The 6,195-nt window shown below is 37.2% G+C and overlaps 1 protein-coding gene across 3 annotated transcripts in view; it reads left to right on the top strand.

Annotated features, from left to right (window-relative positions):
• LOC106880386 (transmembrane protein 214-A) overlaps positions 1-6,195 on the top strand; it is a 36,713-nt gene that overhangs the window by 16,769 nt on the left and 13,749 nt on the right. Inside the window, exon 1 of one of the 3 annotated variants that reach the window (XM_014930294.2) lies at positions 4,989-5,008. The exons of the other annotated variants lie outside the window; for them this stretch is intronic. The gene's annotated coding sequence lies outside the window, so the exon portion shown is untranslated. Of the gene's footprint in view, positions 1-4,988; positions 5,009-6,195 lie in introns of those variants that run through there. 3 annotated transcript variants of the gene reach the window in all.

Here is a 6,195-nt window from a genome sequence, read left to right as displayed (position 1 = left end):
TATATATATATATATATATATATATATATATATATGTTACATATGCATACGTGTATGTGTGTATATATATATACATTCGTATCTATCGTTATCATCAAATTGTTTTTTCTTTTTTAATCGGTGATAAGGTTTACACAGTGTTTCAGTTGTATGTAACCATTTGTATATACATAGAGAGAGAGAGAGATTAATTTTCTGATATTACATAATGGTTTTATCAATTTTAATAGTTCAAAGACAAATTCAACCAGCAATTATTATACATAGGGTGTAAGCTTGCTTGGTTTGCAAGAAGTAAGCCCACAGTTTGGTTCGGGTTTGCTGTTACTCCAGTGTTTTTTAGACAAGCAAAAGCAAAAACGAAGCATGCATGTTAGACAATCTGATATGTCTGCTTTCGCCCTCCTTTAACAAACCTCGAAGGCTTTCGTTCCCGATTTATCATCATAGCCATTACCACCAGAATTCTTATCTATTAATCCAAGAGAAAAAAAAACTGTTTCTCAAGGAACAAGTCTAGACAAAAATAGATGGTGATGCCAGCACACTATTGCTGTATGTCTGTCTGTGTGGTTCTTTAAAGATTAGAATAACGAATATAAAAGTGTCAGCTTCCAGAGACAGGAATGGCATGACTGTCCCCTCCGTCCCTTGTGTGTCGTTTCCTCCCAGATGATGTGAGGAAGGTCATGTTTCCTTTAATTCTTCTTCAAGGGTGGTTAAATAGAAAAAGGTATGAATTTCATACACGCATTCCACCCATGTCGAACGAGACTATGTTCCCATAAAACAAACCACACACACATGGACAGTCGCACACACACACACCCATATCCATGATGAATTCGTACAAATGAAATGGTTAGCACTTTTATGGCAATCGGCGAACAACACACACACACTGTCTCATTGTGTTTGTGGCAAACACCATGTTATTAATCTCTATTAAATATTTAATAAACTAAATTCTTCACCGCAAATAATGTGTTGTATTCTTGCTTCTGTCAGAAAACATTGACACGTTTCGGAAACTGATATTTGTACTGTTTGATAAGACCAATTGTCTTTTGCTATTTATCTATTTTTTCAAATGGTTGTTTTGCATAAGATATTGCACAACGCAGTTCTCTTTCTCTCATCAATATGTATGCACATATATTGATGACAATATGTAATGGTGCAAAGAAAAAAACAACAAAATCATGTCGAAAGCATGTCGTTCTTTCAACCCTCTCCCTCTCTCTCCCCTCCTTCCTCTCTCGCTCGCATGTGCAACGTCATCATTCCAACAGCTGTTATCTCTGAATAACAAGCACTCCCCACAAACTTTATCTCTCGTCTCTGTCTCTCATTCATATATATATATGTATGTATATATATATATGTATATACACACACACATGTGTATATGTAGGTATGTACTCGGTGTGTCTGTGTTGAAAGTGATTTGTTTTTAAACACACGAAAAAAAGAAATGAACAACTGATTGAATACATGTACTAAGTTACGGATTTTGCTGAGACTTCGCCTCTCATTAATGCTGGCTTATTCAAACTGGTAAAACTGCGTAGGCTTTTACAATAGAATTACACACACATCACACGTGTGCATAGATAGATATTTTTATACATTGAATTAATTTATTAATGGAATGAAAAGCGCCCAAATCACACACAAACATATGTCGAAGCTTTTCAGTTGCTTTAATAGATACATGATGTGTAATGTCACTGTTTCCCCATCTGTATAAATCTTCATTAGGGTGGTTGTTGTTTAACCCCAGGCCAGCTCTGAATAAGTAACCTATGATCAAAAGCCTTCCGCCCATGACCATTTCGTCTTTTCGTATATCCAGGACTCAATATTCTTTTTAATTGACGGGTAGCTATTTGGAGGATGTTTGGCTGCTATTTCTAAAAGCTTCAATTTGTATGTTTGTTCTGCATTTTAGATGACTACATTTACATTTTACCCCTCTCCTTTTCAAATTTTTAATTAAAAAAAATTTTTTTTTGTTATTTACTTTTGATTTCCACCATCCATGGCTAGTAATATATTTTATCCACTAGCGTAGCTAGAGTGTGTGCCACCCGGGGTGGCCCTTCCGTTTACCGTCCCCGGACCCCACAAAAAACACATTGCCTACAGCAGACCCAAAAGTGGTGCCCCATTAAAAGTGCGGACCTCCTCTACCTCCCCCCAGCTATGCTAGTGATTTTATCAACCCTAAAAGAATTGTTGGCAAAGTTGACCTTTGCTGGATTTGAACTTGAAACCTTAAGCTCCATAACTAAATTTTCAAGGCAGTTTCTTCACTGCTCTACAGGTCTGCCAATTCACTACACTATCATTATCAACTTCATCTTTCATCCTTCTGGGATTGATAAAATAAGTGCCAGTTGAGCATTGGGGTAAGTGTAATCTACTTCCTCTCTCCCCCGAAATTGCTGGCCTTGTGCCAAAATTTGAAACCCGTATTATATGAAGCTGGCAGAATCGTTAACATGCCAGACAAAATGCTGAGGTTGACTTTGTTTTTCATCTTTTTGGAGTTGGTGAAATATGTACCAGTTATGCACTGGACTCAATGTAATAGACTAGCCCCCTCCCCCAAATTTCAAGTTTTGTACCTAGTGATCGATGACAGTACCACCTGACTGGTCCTGTGCTAGTGGCACATTAAAAACACCATTCGAGTGTGGTTGATACCAGTGCCGGCTGACTGGTTCTGTGTCGGTGGCATGTGCCTGACTGGCTTCTATGCTGGTGATATGTAAAAAGCACCATTCAAGCGTGGTTGATGCCAGTACCACCTGACTAGCCCTCGTGCTGGTGGCACGTAAAAAGCACCCATTACACTCTAGGAGTGGTTGGTGTTAGGAAGGGCATCCAGCTGTAGAAACTTTGCCAGATCGGATTGGAGCCTGGTACAGCCTTCTGGCTATCCAGCCCAGATATTCTATCTATTTTATGTTCAAACTGGCCAGATACAGCCTTTCACACCTGCCCTACAATGTCATTCTTGAAATAAACAATCACATTATCCAAATCTCGAAGCTACAAGATAATACATTATTAGTTCAAAACAATGAGAATAAATAAGCATTATATTTAACGAAGTAATCTGAATGCTAAAAGATTGTGTAGTGGCTATTTTTGTAATTATTTTTGAATATCATCAACTGGGCCTTTCCCCTCAATTAGCAACCATTTTGACTGATCATTAGTAGAATTAGTAAATTGACAAAGAAAATGCCTTTGTGTTGTTATATCCTTTTATGTTCCAAATTCAAATCCTGCTGAAGTCAAGAGAAAAAACCTGGGATTGTTATAATCTACACTATATACCATTCCTAAAAGTGTATGGCCTCGTGACTATTATAGCAATTGTCTGTTAATTTTGCCTTTGGTTGTTATTGGGTTAAAATAATATACATGCAGTCAAGTACTGAGATGTTTGTATTGCTATAATTAAGTCCACCACAGTAAATAATTTAATTAGTTAAATATACTGAGGGCATAATTTATAAAGAACAGGGTAATCCACTTCTAGGAACCTTCAGTTGTCTGTTATAACTTTGTGTTGTGGTTCCCCATTATTATACAAACACTCTAGATGGAGCATGGCTCTGTAGTAAGAGGTTTGTTTCCTAATCACAGAGTTTTGGGTTCTATGCTGGTATTGGTTTGATGGTTTAACAGGATCTTCAGAGATGAAGGGCTGCACCATACACCAGTGACTGCTTTAGCATGGTTTCTATGGCTTGGACGCCCTTCTTAATGTCCTAGGACAGTTGCAAGATGGATTGAAATGATCATTGTACAAAACAAAGAGTTATACCAATTCCATCTTCTGTTTACTTAATTATCTTAATTAACACTGCAGAATTCCTGAAGTAGATCCAAAGGAAATATACTCAGACTGCAGATGACATCAGGTAGCCCAAACTATGCTAGTGCTTTACTCAACATACCAGCACACTAATTGATGCATACTCATTAGTGAAAAATATTACACACACACACACACACACACACACACACACACACACACACACACACACAGTGGTGTGTATTTGTATATACGTGTGTACACACATATGTATTATATTTATGCATATAAGCAAATGTCTTCTATAAGTCCTGTAGTGACCATAGTCTTTAGAGTGGATTTGGTAGATGGAAACTGAAAGAAGCCCATCTTGCTCTACAGAAGTTGTGATAACAACATGGTGGTCATGTTGTTATCAGTTCTCTTTTCAACAAGTCATCCATTGCTTTTGTGCCTTGTGTATCTTGTAAAATAAAAGGTCCCTTAGTTGAAAAATTGGGTAAAGGTTAGTGACAGGAAGGGCATCCAACTGTAAAATGAATGACATATTTGTCTAACCCATACTAGCATGGAAAAACAGACGTTAAAATGAATTAATGAATAATCTTGTAATTAAATTGAGAAGTGAACACTCAGAAAATATGCATACACATACGCACATCAATCTAAACCCGCACACATCTATCTAGACATGCATGCATTCTCACATACATACGTTTGTGCATTCTCACATGCACACACATGCATTCTCATTCACATGCATCCTCACATGCACGCATTGTCACATGCATTCTCACACACATGCACACATTGTCACATGCATTTTCACACGCATTCTCACAAACACACACGCATTCTCATGTACACACACACATTCTCACACACACACACACACATTCTTGCTCACACATGCATTATCACATGCTCATTCTCACTCACATTCCCACACACACACATGCATTCTCACACACGCACACACAATTTCATTCTCTCACACACACACACACTATTGATCTAGACAACCAGACGAATCTAATACCTCAATATTACCCAGATTAATGATGTAAAAAAAAAAGATAGGAAGTGGTGGGGTGGGAGAAAAATAGTAATTTTCAACATTTACTAATCTGTCAGCTCTTGTGAAGATTGTTAATTAATCGTTGTCTGCCCACCCAGGTGAGTTATATTAGATCACTGATTAGCTTTTATAGAAACAAATGCACACATGCAAGAGTCACACGCATAAGTCTTTCTTGTATGCTTTTATTTCATCCTATCTTTTGGAACTGGTTGGTGTGAATGCATTTGTGGGAGTGTGTAGAATATTGAATGTAGAGTTAAAATACATGTGTGTGTGTGTATATGTGTGGCATATGCTCCTCTTACACTATGCACAGTGTGTGTGTGTGTGTATGCATACTGTATGTATACTCCTTACCATTGTGCTGTACATACAAATGTGTGTATGTATATATATATATATATATATATATATATATATATATTGTTTGTGCATGTATGTATAGTTATATATATATATATGCATCTTCTGTGCATGCACATCTTAAACTTACACATATGCGCATTTTACACCATATATATGTACACACGATGCATACATCTTGCACCACACATACCTTACATTTTATATCATACACACACGCACACAGTCTTACACAATTGACATGTACACACGTTTTACATACATACATACATCTACCCACACATCTTATACTGTGTACACACACACACACACAGACCTCATACACGACATATATATGTATCAGCACCCTCACACACACAGACACATCTTATACCATACACACACACACCTACATAGACCTCATCTACTGTACATATATATACATGCCAATATTCACCGGCATGTACTTATATACACCTCTACCACTACCCTTGCTCAGTAAATAATAATTAACTCTAGCTGACACACTATGCCTTTTGTTAAGACTTCTTTTGTGTCTGTTCATTATTCACTCTCAACACTACGGAACCTTGATATAGTTAGGCCTGTGGCCTGATGCTCCAATTTCAAAATCTATATCTCACCCCACCACCCTCTATCTCTCTCTCTCTCTCTCTCTCTCTTGTGAGTGTCTTCTTGACCTGCTACCAAGCAAGTAGGTCATAAAACTATTAGATTCCTTATATGTGTGTTGAGAGAGGGTTATGTGCTGGTTGGCCTTAAGATTTTGCTACTAACCCCTTTGAACTGACTTTTTTCCAGTTTACATAAAATGTTGAGGATGTCAAATATGTTAGCCCTTAATATGTCGAAATTTGCCATTTAAAAAAAAATTGAGTTTGAGGGGGTTTTACCAAAATTTGGATATTTTTCATACATC

This window comes from Octopus bimaculoides, chromosome 19 (assembly GCF_001194135.2).
Source record: "Octopus bimaculoides isolate UCB-OBI-ISO-001 chromosome 19, ASM119413v2, whole genome shotgun sequence".
In the NCBI taxonomy this organism is placed as follows: Eukaryota; Metazoa; Mollusca; class Cephalopoda; order Octopoda; family Octopodidae; genus Octopus; species Octopus bimaculoides.
This window is presented reverse-complemented; position numbering and strand designations above follow the sequence as displayed.